This window comes from Apis cerana, linkage group LG1 (assembly GCF_029169275.1).
Source record: "Apis cerana isolate GH-2021 linkage group LG1, AcerK_1.0, whole genome shotgun sequence".
Taxonomy (NCBI): Eukaryota; Metazoa; Arthropoda; class Insecta; order Hymenoptera; family Apidae; genus Apis; species Apis cerana.
Genome location: NC_083852.1, coordinates 4,806,344 through 4,820,611, shown reverse-complemented (window position 1 = coordinate 4,820,611; position 14,268 = coordinate 4,806,344). Strand labels below are relative to the sequence as shown.

At 24.9% G+C, this 14,268-nt stretch overlaps 1 protein-coding gene and 1 long non-coding RNA gene across 12 annotated transcripts in view; one reads left to right on the top strand and one right to left on the bottom strand.

The window, feature by feature from the left end:
• LOC107994824 (A disintegrin and metalloproteinase with thrombospondin motifs like) overlaps window positions 1-14,268 on the bottom strand; it is a 65,081-nt gene that overhangs the window by 48,017 nt on the left and 2,796 nt on the right. The gene's annotated exons all lie outside the window — the stretch shown is intronic.
• Window positions 2,584-6,918, top strand: LOC107994828 (uncharacterized). 2 transcript variants are annotated; one of them, XR_001765406.3, is made up of 4 exons: window positions 2,584-3,046; window positions 3,422-3,567; window positions 3,660-3,821; window positions 3,912-6,918. It is a non-coding gene; the product is annotated as an uncharacterized LOC107994828 (long non-coding RNA). The 2 variants fall into 2 exon arrangements; XR_001765407.3 differs by having other exon boundaries at window positions 2,584-3,077.

The following is a 14,268-nucleotide window of genomic DNA, read 5'->3' as shown; positions in this document are numbered from 1 at the left end:
AATTTACTTCAGTATAAATTGCTACAAGTTTTTCCTATCATTGAAACATATAAACTGTACTTTGGAACATAATTTACATCAACGATATCAACGTAACTAAACATTGAAGAACGTCAAATAATATTTGAACGAACAATAAATGGTTCGTCAATGCAAATTAACCAAGTTTATCAAAATTCTCTATATGCGTTACTAACTGGACTGATCAAGATCCCATTTGGTCAAAGAATCGCAAAACTTCATTCTCAGATTTATTTATAAAATTTCTTTATCTGGAATCGATGATATTCTTAAAGATTCTTTATCTTCCATTTATATTGAAGAGAAAATATTTTTTGCGCTATAATATCCTAACTTAACTTTTCTTAAATTTTTGAATTCTAGGAAATACATTAGTGATTCCAAACTTTTAGTTATTAGTGTATATAATTGAAAAAATATTTAAAATTTAATTTAACATTTTAATTATCTTCTAAATATTACAGTAACGGACAAAATTCAAATGAAAATTAACATTTTTAAAATATTGTTATTTTTTTTATTTCTTCTTTTTTTTTTCGAATGGAATCAAAAATTAAACATTCATTTTGAACGAAACGTTATTTCTATTTAAATTAATTTTCGAATTCCAATATATATAATCCGTTCCGATCTCTTTAGAAATATTTATAGCAGAACTTTATTTAAGTAAATTACGTATATTTATGTATACAAAATTTTATCAAGCATTTAATTAATTGAAGTTTCGAATTTTTGATATATTCTACAAAATATACAAATTAAAAAAAAAATTATAAAATATTTTTTTATTGAAAATTAAAATAAATAAAATTATTAATTTAATTAAAAGTCATAAAGTGAATAAAAATTATAATTAACAAAAGGAAAACGTGCTCCTTTTATATGAATGATTTAGTTTATATATTAATTAAAGTTTCTCTTTTATCGAACAGATTTATATCAATCAAATCTTCAGTAAAATCAACGTAATTTAAAAAAAGAAATTCAAATGCTACCTTATTCAAGAATTATCTTATACAAAATTAAAGATGTGTCTCTCGTCCTAAATAACTCGACACGATTTCGAGGTTAGATTTATCGTGGCCGTGAAAACAAGTTCCCGTATTCCGTGTACGATTCACACGGAATCACACAGAATGACAGAAGTGACCACCCTGGAGGACATTCATCGCGTAATACGCGACGTTGCCTTTCACATAAAATCACATAGAATCGTATTAAGTTGTTACTATTATTATATAAAATTTTCTATTATTAAACGATACTTATTAAAGATGTTTCCTATTTACAAAATGGGAAAAAGATGAATGATAATAAAATTTTATGAATAAATAATAAGGAAGTCAAATATCCAGTTAAGTATTATTTTTATGTTTCTAAATATCTTGATTAATTTAGAATAATAAAAATTTTTTGTGAAAAAATATTTTAAAAATATCTTAAAATATAAAAATACTTATAATATTAAACAAAGAACATTTTAATCTAACCAATATTGATAAGAATAATAAGATTTTGTAACCAATAACAATTTTTAATTGATAAATTGATCTTATCTATGAATCACATTTTTCAACATCATTTATAAATACTAACAAATATTAATAAATCTTTTTATGTTTAGTAAATAATTTATAGTTGGTATATTCCTGTGATGTCGTGACACATTGGTTGAAAATTATTATTATAAAACTTGAAGTTCTACTGGCTTGCAAATAGTAATATATAATAAAAAATTACGTAATAGCATTCTTTTTAATATAGAATCAGCCAAGTTTATAAAAACATCAAAATAAGTACCTTTGAAGACATCTTTGAAAACGATCATCACATAATACGCAGAATTACCTTTCACACAAAACAGAATTACAGAAGCTACAAAGTAGCTTCTAAGACGCCATCCTAAGGAATAATTATCGTATAGAGTGCCTTTCACATTGAATCTTACAAAACCATAGAAGCTAAAGTAGTAAATAATACATTCGAAACGCTCTTCGTGAAAACAAACCCCAAAGAAATCAAAATCCAAACGTTACTTCGAAGAACAACGACACACAATATATGCGCTCGTATTACAAAACATCGTAAATCTACAAAACTCATAAAAGTATGATGAAAACGTTAAAGTGAAAACACATTGGAGAACAAACGAATCATACAGAATATCTTACCTGGTATTACCATTTTGATCTACATCATTATTTTTTTTTCGTAGTAAAAAATGTTTCAGATAAAAGTTGAATAATTTTAAAGAGGTTACATTCTGATGTTATTAATTTCTTCGTAGATGAATATATAGAAAATTTGTAAAACTCAATTAAATTTTTTTAAATGAAATTATATTTTTCTTAATATCTTAAAGAAAATTTCTAGAAAAATCAAAATATTTTAGAAAATAATCATAACATATAATTGGTTTCTTAACCTATCTTTAATCTAAATCGAGAATATCAATCTAATTTAATATATCTATCAAGAAACGAGGATCTCGCGGAACGTAGATGCGAATAAAGAGAAAAATGTATTCTGGGTGCGCCTACCATTGTGCTGCCGGCACTGGGTTCTCGCATTCGATTACGCGAGACGATCGGGCCGTTCGAGAGGCGAACGAGCGAGCAAGCGAACGGCTGCACCGGGCAATACCATGGAATGGAATGGAACGGAACGGAATGGCAGGAGTGTTACAAAATATCAGCTTTCACCGTATCAGCGCGTTACAGCTTTACACAGACTGACTCGAGTACAACTCCGCGATGTACTTTACTTCTTTCTGTCTCCTTCGTCCTCGACGTTCGTTGTCATCGAAGACATAACGTCATCGCGCGCCCTCTGGCAATATTTAAGATCGTTTTTATGCGTTCGATCTATCGACACTTCATTGTTAATCGTGATCGTTCTTTCAGTGGAATTGTCCTCGACCATCTTTTTTATTCTTGGAGATCGATGATAATCGTAGATATAATCATAGTTATTTGATCTCGGACATTTGTGGTCGTTGGTATTCTTATGGCAATGCAAGTGATAAGTAGGTTGAGGTTTTAGGTTAAATGTTTGAGGTTAGATTTTGTTGGTTTACTTTTCATCAAGGCCCAAAAATTAAAAATAAACATCTTCATTTAACATTATATTCAAATCATTTAAATGATCAATTAATTTTTACCACAATTGACTTATTGTCATATTTTATGTATAACTAAGAGATGTCTCAATATCTATAAACAGAATAGTATCTATCATTTTATTATGCCAATACAAAAAACCTTTATCTAATCCATTAAACGATCTTCTATTAAACATGGAATCCTTGACAAGCTATTTCCAATTAGTCTTCGAAGCCTTGACAAAAGTAGCAGTAATATAAACGTGAAACTAAACTCGAACCAAGCATTTCCTTCGACAGGAGCCGAGACAGCCACGTCTATTTGGTTAACAGCCTAATAAAGATAGCTCATGGCTGGTTGAAGCGGTTTCGTTGGACCTCTATTGGGAGCTCTTGATGGGTAGATAGTACGAAAATGCAGTCAGAGGAGATCGAGAAAATATTGCGTAAGTGTGCTTACTTAGTATATGTCTACATTGGGAAAAACCTAACCTATACGTTGATGGGTGTTCGCTAATCAACCATAGACCTATTACAGGTCACCGAACTAAGTCATTCGTTAATAGGAATTGCATTCGCATAAAAAAATATAGCAGTTGCGGTTGATTGCGGTGATCAGTCGTTTCCTCGAAAAGAAATTCGTAACACCGATAAACAGAGAAAGAGATCTCGGTGACTCCATTGATCATTGCATAAGATAGTAAGATCTTACGACACGTTTTAAAAAAATTATTTCTTCAAGTAATCTGGTGATTTCTAATTTTTGATAGATATTTTTTGTTATTTCTAGGAAGATTGAATGGCCTGAATCAAGATATTTAACGATACTAAAAAGAAATCAGATAAATTTATAAAATTTTTAGGTTAAGAACTCTAATATCGTCTCTCTGAAATCCTATTGTTTTTATCCAAAATCTGAAATCTTATTGATTTTGTAATATAACAAAATTATTATAATTACTTAAATAATTAATAATGGATACAAGAAATTTTTTTTTAAAACACTAAAATTTTAAAAATTTAAGAAATAAGAATAAAAAAATAAAAATGATAAAAACGAAAACGAAACTTCAAAAAATTCATTTATGATAATTCATATTTAAAAAAAAATTAAAAAGTTTAATGTTTCTAACTATTTCCTAACTATAACCAAAATGAATATCTTACTAGAGATAAAAGACCCCGTTATGTTATTGTAATTTAAACCGATCCTCTATAATAGAAGCGATTAGTCACAAACGTTAGTTTCATTTAATAACTATATTTTAAAATTGCTGACGGAGTATCGAGAGAGTTGTAGATAGAAGTATATATAATTGTGAATGATCTAAACGTCAGATTAGATATAATTTTAAGTGATCTTGTATTGACAATATGAATTATGATTTATTCTTAGGAAACAAGGTATCCTGATATCATTAACAATTTTAGAACATGTCTAATTCTCTTAGTCTGTTCTAGTTTGTGATTGTAATTTTTATCTTGCCATTTGATCTATTTTTATTTCTATATTAATGTGAATTTTAATATATTTATAATTTTAATAGATTAATATAATTAATAATTTTATTATTAAATATTATTATAATAATATTATTAATTTATAATAATATTATTAATTTAATATTATTAATATAATTTTAATACATTATAATAATTGACATTTTCATGTACATGAATTAGATATTGTATGGAAAAATTACATTGAAAGATTCTAAACCAATTACGTGAAAAATTTGATTATTATTTAAATTTTTATTATATATTTATAACAAATAATGAAAACAATTTTTTAATACTGTCTTTTTAAAAAATCTTTTCCTTATCATATTATTATTATCAATAATATTGAAAATTTTGAAAAAATATCTCAATGTAAATAAGAATGCATTTTATTTTTCCCTTTTAGACATCCTAATTGTTATTCGAGTCGTTTCAGAGAGTGCAGCATTCTATCGAGAGGCCACCTACGTTCACGTGGAACTCCACGTGAGGGAGAGCTCAATGTTGCGTGCGATTGAAAGTAAACTTTTTTCTTTTCTATCGATCACAACTAGCCAGCGGGACCTATGTAACTCGTAAACTGTCGATTCGTTGTATTTTTAATCACAGCACACTATGAAACCGTTATATCGAATGTCTTACAACTTGTACGTGTCATCTTGTGACCCTGACACAGTGAAGTTCAATTGAACTCTACTTTCTATTTTCATTGTTAATTGATAAAATTAATGAAATTTGTTAACATATTGACATAATACAAGTTTTTTAAAATTGTAAAAGTTGTAAAGTAGATCATCTTAATGTTTTAATATTATCATATAATCTAATTTATTATATTAAATTTTTGAATTTGAAGTAAGTAAAAAGTCCCAATTAAAAACAAAATTAAATTAATTTGAAAAAAGATAAATGTATGAATGTAATAATGTAATGTGAATATATAATGTGTTTTTCAATATATATCTGATATGCAACTGAATGCACATGAAGTCAATCTCTATGAATTTAATTATATTTTAAAATTATATTAGTCATAAAAATAAAAAAAATATCATATATTACATATTATATATATGTATATATTATAATATATATGATATAGTATAATATAAGCATTACCAATAAAAAATTAATTTCTTATATGATTTTAAAAAATGATTTTAAAAAAATTAGGTTAGAATTCAGAAAATTTCTTAATAAAAAAATCTATCAAATTAATTAATATCTATTCGATTTAAAAAAAAAACTTAGCAGAGGATTTAGTATGAAAAAGAAATAAAATATCATTAATAAAAAAAAAGTTAGATTAAAATTCTTATAAAACTTTTTTAAAATAAGCGAATTCTTTATCTAAATTTAATTTGAAATGATAACAAAAATTTCTATAAAAAACAAAAAAAAAACTTTTGACAGATAGTATACATAATCTGAATCTGACTGAATCTAAAACGTATATCAAATTTTCCGATTCCATGGAGCAAGATGATACGAAAATCGTTTTAATGCCAGGTCGTCGCCCGTGACATTTCAAATACTTTCAAGTAACCGTACGCTTCTCCTCTCTCCATGTACTGTCGATTAAACATGGCGAGAGTCGTCGCAATTATAGCTCACGAGAAAGGACTTTCGACTAGCGAAAAATTGGCGATTCACTTTTGTAATCATTTAAACAGCTGATTTGGACCAGTCAAAGTTACACCATGAACTAACTGCAAATAATTTTCAATTTCCATCGATTTTCGATTTTCATAGATAGTATAAGTTATCAAAGTTATTCAAAGTTATCCACCATTCAAATAAATTCTTAAATGGAAATTTCTCTAAGAAATTATTCGAACAATTCGACGTTGAGGAATAGTTTCATTCGACTTGTTGAGGAATAACAATCGAAACCAGACTGTCTGTTTGGAGAATGGCCGACTGTAATACTGTAACCGTGACCCGTTCGCTTACCAAGTAATAATTCGCTTCCGCGGCTTTCGTAGTTTCTCTTTTTTGTGTGGCCTAAGAACGAGATGGAGCGATTGTAATCTGACGAACGAGTATAACGACGCGTGCTAACTTAATAAACCAGTTGCCCCGGGTTATATAAATGAATCGTGGATTCGAAAAGTGTTACTAGTTGTACGATTTAGTTACCGATTATATTAATTAGATGAAAATAATGGTCGAATATCGAATTATTTTGGAAATGATCAAATGATTTCAATATCGGATTAAAACAAATTTCAATTGTAAATAATGATTTATAAAAATTAAAAATAAAAAATCTTAGATCAAATTGAGATCAAAAATTGTTGAACTTTAAGGAATTTTTTTGATCTCTAAATTTAGTCATTGTTTTTGAATCATGAATCTCCTTATTTAGAATCAAAAGTTTTTAAATTTTAAGAAATTTAGAAATCAAACATTTGTGAATCTTAAAAAATATTTGATCTCATAAATTTAAAATCTTGAAGGATCACAAATTTGAAACAATATGCAATAATTTAAAGATTCTTAAAATTAAATACATTCTTGGAGTATCTAATTTTCTGTGATGTATCATGATGTACTGAAATCTTGATTGAAATGCTCTTTATCATTTTCTATTTCTCTATTTCTTAGATTTTTATAGAATTCTTAGAAATTTTTTTGATTCTAATATCCAAAGTTTTCAAATCTTTAATTATAGCAACTTTTCTCATCTTGGAATGTTATCAATCTTTGTGAATTCCTAAATGTCTAAAACTTTATAATTATGGTTTCAATTGTATATTTTTGTGAATATTAAATATCAACTATATCATTAGATTCATATAATTTCTGTTCTCTGATAAGTAAACCAATCCTTATTCATTGTTATGCATAAATCCAAAGGACAAAAGAAAGTTACTGGACAAAATGCTCTTTGAAGCATAACCGAATTGTGTAATCTACTCAAGAATAGATGATTCGAGCTTTACTAAACGAGTTATTGGAATTTCGAACGTCTTTGAGAACGCATTCCATGTATAACTAAATAATTTTAAATATTCATAACAGAGATCGTGAAAATTGCTTTAAGATAATCTAAATTTCAACACAGTCAACATCATGAATGAAACTTAATATAGAGCATTTTGAAATCATTCTTTAAAAGCTTTTGATTGTTTTGTAAAAGTAAAGTATCCTGATTCCAATCCTAATTGAAATATTACAGAATGCTTCAAGATATAAAAAACCTAGATATAAAAATTTAACAAAAAATTGTATGAGTAAAATTAATAAAATAGTTTCTTTGAAGGAAAAGCTTTGATACTTTCAAATGGAAATAATATTCAGATTGGAAAAAAAGATAAAAAAATTAGTAATGGTTCGAAGCATGTGAAAATGATCGAGTATAACAATAAATGTAACTTAAGATATGATATATTACGTAAATGAGAAACAAACTCGAAATACAAAGTTTTTTTGTTGAAAATATCAGAGATGAGAGTAGAAGGTTTAATGGCATTTCAAGTCACGAAAAGGTGATTCTATTTAATAATAAGCGTAAGTTAATAGACGTACGATCTGTTATATAAATGAACTGTCTGTTCGAGGCAAATATAATTTCACAGTTTTACTTTCCATTTGATAGAACTTCAACTCAATATCGATACAATGAAAATACTTTCTTTGATAGAATGATTTGACATGGATTTTCACCAATTGAGGGAAAAAAATTTATATAATTTAAGATTCACGAAAAAAACTTTTTTGACTTAATGTTTTTAAAAGTATAGACAATTCCAATAAAAAGTTTTTAATTATTATTCCTAATTATAATTAAAATATTTGATAAATCTCTTAAAAATCAATCTAATATTCAAAATTAAATTTTTTCGAGAAGAATATTATACTCTAATCAAATCGAATATAATTCTATAACGATTTAAAAATTCGACAATGCTTTAAATCACGAGAAAACGATCGAGCAACGGCCTACTTTGCACATGAAACTATTCATGGTGAATACTTATCGAAAGGTTAGTTTTCTCCAAGCGTGAAAGCGCCCCTACGATCGGAACAACTTTGCCACGAATTGAAAAAACGAATTGAAAATTTTATTAATAAAATTCCATAACCGTGGATCGTGATCAAGGAAACTAAACGAACGGCAGACGGAAGGAAACCAACTGTGAATATTTCCGCACAATTAGTAACAGTTTTGCCCACACGTGAAAGCCGTGAGGAAATTAAATCGAACGTTTGAGTAAAGAAGCGGAAGTCAACTTCTTTGTGAATATGTAATACAATTATTGTAAACATAATCTTATATTTAGATTAAGTGTCCATTCCAATTTTTTTCAATGTTCCAAATCTTGAAAAATTCTGAAAAAATTTTAATATAATATTATTACTTACATATATGTACATTTTAAATTTCGTTTATTCTAAATTAAATTAAAAATTAAAAAAATTTTACATTACCGTTGAATCTATTTCGTTTATTTCGATTTTTTAAAATATTTTAATATATGTATGTATATATATTCTATACGTTCTTTAAGTGTTCTTTCACTATGTTCACAGTAGAGGAAGACACCTTTCAGAACCGTTGATTATACTAATTTGTCTTAAGTGGTTAAGAGTACGAGTTCTGTCATATAACTTCTTCAGAGTTCTGACGTAGAGTTGGCTTAATTAGAATTCTTACATTCTTTGAAGACATCTCTTCTTTATGTCATAGAAGATTTGAAAATTTGAGACTAACTCAATTATAATCTTTTCATACCTAAAATTGAAAATAATTTTGGTATACAAAAAATACATTTGTAAGTAATTTAAATATTTTAAAAGAAATAAAAGATATTTTAAAAATATTTGAAATAATACATGATTTTAATAAATTTAATATATAAAAATTGTTATCAAAAACAAAGATAGAATTATTTTTTTTTCTACAATATATTAACAAAAAATACATACGAATTTTCGGATTTGATATGAAACGAAGTAATATATATAAATGTTTTATTTTTGTACAGACATTCATATAAATTGATCTATTAATAATAACAATTATTAATTTCAATTATGTTTATTATATTATGTTCATTCAATGTCTGCTTTCATATTAATTAATCATGTTCTTATATCTTTGTTCTTAATAAGCTGACATGCAACCAACAACTAAAACTGCCGTTATTTATTCATCATTCATTATTTCTTCCATTTTTTATCTATCACGTTTCTTCAATTTTTTAATTTTTTTATTAAGAATCAAATGAAAATTTAAAATAATCATAATAAAACGACAGCTTGATTTTTGTTTTTTTTTATTTTTTATTTGTCGAAATTTTTAAAATTTGTTATATTTTAAGAATTTTATACTAATAATATAATTTTAAATTAATAATATAACAAAGATTTTAAATGTTATATTTATTTTTCTATAAGAAACAAAAATTTAAATTTGATTAAATTTAATTTAAAATCGAAAACCATGTCTCCTATTTTTTATGTAAAAAAATTTCTTTAATCTTCACCAAAAAATAAAATCTAAATCTATATCCTTTTTTCTCTCATTTTTTATCTACGTTAAATCCTCTAAATTTCGCGTCTGAAAGAAAAATATAGATAGAAAATAATTTCATTTATTTTTTAAATTTAAATCAAATATCTAAATCAAATAACTTAATTAAATCTATCTTTCTTGTTTTCCATTTTTAATTTTCATTTCCCAAAACTAAATTAAATAAATTAAATAATTTCATTTCTTTATTAAATAAATCTATTTTTTTCACTTTTTATTTTTCATTTTTTCTATTTTTTTAAAAAAATATTTATTTTTAAACTAATAAAATCATTTAAATTTTTTTAAACTGACACTGAGTACTTTTTAGTTTCGTTTTCTACATTATATCTATGAAAGAATAAACGAAACTATTTTTCGCCATCTTGTATCGTAAAAATTATAATAAATATGCATTCGATACGCATGCACTATTTACAATCAATTTCTCTATATACCATATATACCATTATATACATATTATTTTCACTTAGGTGATAACACAATTGTTCAAAACTCAATATATTGTTTAAAACTATAATGTTAAAAACGCACAAAAGTTATCTTTTTACAAAATAGATACGATCGTTTAATTAGAGCTACTTTAGTGCCCTCTACGAATAGATGCAAAAGCATGGTGAACCATATAAGTTCGCGCATGTCCACGTTATACAATCGCGCAGACACGATTTGCCCGTTACGGTGCGTGCATACGAGGCAGCCGGAGATATTGAAAACGAGAGTTTCGATCTATCCACGCTAGCTGTTTCACCGACCACGAAGGAAAGTGTAACTGGCATGAGGATTGTGCCGGAGAATAGAGAAATGAAAGTGGTTGGCTGTCAATGGACCAGCGGTTTATGCACGAAGTCGACATTTAGCAATTAAAGCAAGAACATATGAACTATCATTAGAGCAGAAAATATTTTTTACTATAATTTCTCGTTATTTTGTTGGTGGCTAATAAATCATGGATTGTAATTAAATAAATTTTTTTGAATTGTTTAGGTTAGATTTTGTTTTCTTTTGCTTGTTTTTATGGAATTCTTACTTCTTTTAATATAATAATAAAATTTTGAGAGGTTAGAGTAAAGTTAAAAAGATAAAGAATGTATTTTATTTGAATAATAGTATTATAAAAAAATTAACTTTTTATTTTTTGAATTTGTATTCTTTCTAATGGTATTATTTATTCGTAAGTAATGTAATTTCTGTAGAAAAATGTTTTAAAAAAAAATTTTTTAATTTGAATGTCCTTCATCGTTTTTTTAATTTGACGTTAATAATTTTCACTTTCAATTAGCGACTTATATTATGAGAAATAGTTCTGAATCGTGTTATCAAGTATAATTTTAAATCGTTTTTCCATGTAACGTAAAAAAAAAAAAACGTATCAGCAATAAAAAGGAAACCATTAACCTCTTTATTTTATCAAACTAATAACTATTTCGAAAATAAATAAGATATGTATTTTTAAGATATTATTTTGAATTATATATAACTTTTGAATTAATGTTAACTCTTTAAAATGAAGAATTAATATTAATATATATAATTAATATTAATAATTTCGTTAATAATATTTTTTGAAAAAATAAATTAATATTTAATTGGAATACTTGCATAAATTTTCCTATGTAAATGTTGCAAAATTTAATATCGTTTTACCTGAGAATATCATTTTATTATATATCTAACATAAGACAGTTTCAGCAAAAATGAATCGTGTTCTTAGAATCGAGTTTTAAGTTACATGCAAGTTGTATTTGATGACCGTAATCATTACGATTTTCTAATAAGGAAGAATTATTTGGTATAAACTGGAGTTAGACCCGCATTATATTAAAATATATATATATGCTAATGATGTGGACAAGGGCAAATGCATTACTCTTGACAATATATTATTCCTTTTATCTTAAAAAAGCAATTATATTTGTATTTTAGATCAGAATCTTGATCTTTTAAAAAAGATGAATTTGAATTTCGCTATTTCCTTAAATAATAGAAATGAAATTTCATATTTTGCATTTTAAATAAAAAATATTATATTTTAAATAAAATTTTTAAATACCTGATTCTTTGTTAAAATGAAATCTAAATTCTAATGTTAACGTAACGTAAGCAATGAAAATTAAATTTAAAATTTAAAATTAAATTTTTTAATAAAACTACTGAGTTATTTCTCAAGAAATTTTGATAAAACTATTTTATAATAAAGAAAATAGTATTGATTTTGAAAGAATTGATATTTATTTATTCTAAATAAAAAAAACGAAAAGTAATAAAAAAAAAGATTTAATCGCATTTTTAATTTCGTGTTCACGATATAAAGTCAAGACGTGCACAAATTGCGTTTTTAAAAAACGTAATATTTCATTTAAATCATGGTAAACATTCTCGTCAATATCAAAAACAATGACTGAATTTCTAGCATATTTAATTCGTTGAAAATGAAGTGTACAATTAAGAAAAAGAAATGAAAAGAAACCGGGCCGCGAATGTAGAACTTCATTGAAAAAAAAGTAGCACGAAATTGTATTGTTAAAAACCGAATCAAATATAAATTAAAAGTCAGCATATTTGTACGAAAAAATTTATTAAATTTAGAATCTCAACAATAACATCATCCAAATCAGGAAAAATTGTGATTTCACTTTTCTTATATTTATTTATATATTTACATTATTATTTCATACTTAACCTAAAACCATCATCACCCTCACTTTCTCATTACATATTTTTTCTTTACATCTATCTCATGTATTATTTCTTTAAACAATAAGTGAAACAAAACAACTAAATTATTTTTATTTATTTTTTTTATTTACTTTTTTGTAAAAATTTAAAAAAAAAAAGACCGAAACGAAAAGCGTAACATTTCGAACTATTCTAAAGATAACTAGATTACGCATGCGCAATAGAAATTCTATGCTTGTATAAGAAATCATAGTATTAATTACAGCATTAGATAATAGGTTAAGTTATTCAATTTTTGTGTTTACATATATATATTTTAATTTTTTATTTTTCAAAAAAGTTTTCGCAATTATACGATACGACACAAATATAGATAATAAAATCTTTTCAAATCTCAATTTTAAAACTATTTTTATAATTACTGATATAAATATATAAATGAGAAATAACATATGTTATAAATATTATATTAGAAATATTATATAATCATATATCAGTTTCGCTATAACGATTAGCTTAACAATTAGAATTGCAATTGAAACAAAAATTCATTCGTTACTTATTTAAGGTTTGAATAAAATTCATAAATGAATAAACATTTAATATTTATGAAGACATTTATCATTGATATTAAGTTATTATTCTTTTTTGTTTTCTTTATTGAATTATACGAATTATTTGTTCGTTGAATTGAAAATTCAAAAACTTCCTTAATGCAATATGATCCTGAACAAATTAATAGTTTGAATGTATTTCATAAATTTCAAAAATAAATTGAATGTTTATATACATAATGTAATTATAATTATATTTATAATGTAGAAAAAAAATAGATAAATTAAACTAAATAAAATATAAAGAAACTAAAGGAACTAATAATGAACTGAAAAGAATAATAGTCCACTAGAATGAGTCAATAATTGAAAACTGAACATAAAAGAAGTTGTAAATGCCATAGTAAATTATATCAAACTTTTATTACAGAGTTTTGATTCTACCGACAGTTTGCTCCAATAAAAGATTTTGTTACTCGTAAGTCTTTTAATGAAAATTGAAAAAATGTACTAAAATTTAATTCTTACACTTGTGTGTATTTCAGTTCAATAGTTTTATTTTAATAGTTCGTAGCATACGTAGTTCGTTTTGTTTACGAAATAAAAATGAAATAAAACATTCGGATTAAAATTATAATTATTAATATTATAATATTATAATTATATATTATAATTATATATTATATTAATTATAATTATATATTATAATTATAATATTATATGTAATGAATCAAACTTTGTGTTTGTTCAAAAATTCTAACAGATTTTTTTTACTGATGCTTCATTATGGTATGTCTTATTTCATTCTGAATATGCACAAATATTATCATGATTTGATATATAATCTTCACCATGAGCTAGAAATTTACGTG